Raw genomic sequence first — 1,902 nt, forward strand, 5'->3', positions numbered from 1 at the left:
ATGTGGAATTTGTCAAAATTATCTAAAGTCAGGGTGGTTTTTTGATGGATGTACTTTGTGTACTTTCAAGCCTAAGCAGCAACAAAGGATACAATCAGTGGAACAGACAGCATCTAGCATCCCTTAGTATTATTTATTTTATTTATTTTGTTTTAATTATTACTCTATTTTAATTTAATTGTTATTAAAGGTTTTACTTTTGATTCTCCTCCCTGTTTCACTGGGCTTAATTGCCAGCTGGGCTTAAACCAGGACAATTGTGTATGTTTAATTTCTAGGACACCTCTGCATCTTGCTTGCATAAATGGCCATGCAGATGTTGTTCGGTTTCTAGTAGGCAAGAATTGCAAGCTTAATCCTCGTGACAAATATAAGAAATCACCATTGATACAGGTATATGAAAAGGGCATATGTTGTCTTATCATTGAAGATGCTCCAACTTTCCAGTGTTGGGAAGATGCAGGAGTTCTGACAGAGAAAAATGTACATGTTTGAAATTATTCCTCCTTTGTGTCTTGTTTCCAGGCAGTACAGCACCAGCACAGAGATTGTGTGGCTTTTCTGCTGGAGCATGGTGCCAACCACGACCACAGAGCTGCTACTGGTAACACCGCCCTTCACTTTGCTGTGCTGGTGTCTAGCAAATCTCTAGTGGAGCTGTTACTTGAGCATGGTGCAGATATTGATGCTAAGAATGAAGTAAGCTTGGACTTTCAGTAAAGCTCCTCTTCCCAAGTCAACTTGCTTGACTTTTCTCTGTTATTTTAAGAGAGATGATTTTTCCTTTCAGCTGGGATACACTCCACTTACTCTTGCGATTACTGAGCGTTGTAAAGGGATGATCGAGTTCCTTCTTCAAAAAGGAGCTGATGTGAATGCTACAGATAATCATAAAAGGTGAAGCATTTGGTAAAAGCATGTGTGGGACTCCTTAGCATTGTTCAAGTTGGATTGATGGGAGGCATAAGAATGAGCTTTGAAAAAGGGCCAGGAACCACCCAGAAGGAGCTCCTTCAGCGTGACTTGTGAAAGCAGACCTGCGCTCCGCTGCTTGCTTACTTCAGGGGACGATTTCCACACTGAGGACTGCAAGAAAGCATTGTCTGTGGTCCCACACACACACGTGCACGCGCAGGCACACACACGCAACCTGAGTCTGCTCTGGGTGGGTGGCTGGCATGGAGACCTCCTGAGGTCCCACCAACCTGAATTCTCCAACACTTCCAGGTGTTTTACTGTGCTTTCATTCTGCCAGTAGGAGAGGGGAAATGAATTGTCTGAGAAGCAAAGAGGGATTAAAGTAATGGTACGCAATGCCTGCAAAAGCAGATGTATTTACTCTTATCTCCTGGATGCCCTAGGACCCCCATGGAAGTTGCTGCTGTTCTTAAGGATAAGGATACAGTAGAAGTTCTTCTTCGCAATGGCGGTGTTATGAATAAAGGATGCACCGGAGAGTATGCAGCTCGAGCTTTTGACAAACTATTTCGAGATGAGTTGTAAGTGTTTTACATCCTTGTTAGAGCAACTGCATTCTCAGAATGTCCGTGCTGATGTACAGCCCTTTTTGGTAACAGCAGCAGGGTTAAATGAGGTGCTGAGAGCTTGATCGAAGCTGAGCTCTTCTGACGTGACACATTCTGATGCGTCTCTTTCCATGTAAAGGGTAGATTTGGAAATGGAGGAAAACATCCCCCCTCCCCACCAAACCCAGTTCTCTTTGAGAATGCACCTGTGTGCTTCCAAGTTCCATTCTACTCCCTAGCAGCAACTACCTGCCTTTTATTTCAGAGGGGATCTAACTGATATCCCCTGATTAAAACTCTTCAGTGCTTTTCCTCTTCCTGTGGATAGCTTTGCACCTCTGCCCATTCATTGGCTAAGGTGGCTATGTGTGCTTAA

The 1,902-nt window shown here is 43.6% G+C and overlaps 1 long non-coding RNA gene across 1 annotated transcript; it reads left to right on the forward strand.

The window, feature by feature from the left end:
• The first annotated feature begins 228 nt into the window (after positions 1-228).
• Positions 229-819, forward strand: LOC113964949. The gene is made up of 3 exons (XR_003533353.1): positions 229-393; positions 526-699; positions 791-819. It is a non-coding gene; the product is annotated as an uncharacterized LOC113964949 (long non-coding RNA).
• The last annotated feature ends 1,083 nt before the right edge of the window (positions 820-1,902 follow it).

This window comes from Neopelma chrysocephalum, unplaced genomic scaffold, assembly GCF_003984885.1.
Source record: "Neopelma chrysocephalum unplaced genomic scaffold, ASM398488v2 Primary Assembly neopelma1_43, whole genome shotgun sequence".
Classification (NCBI taxonomy): domain Eukaryota; kingdom Metazoa; phylum Chordata; class Aves; order Passeriformes; family Pipridae; genus Neopelma; species Neopelma chrysocephalum.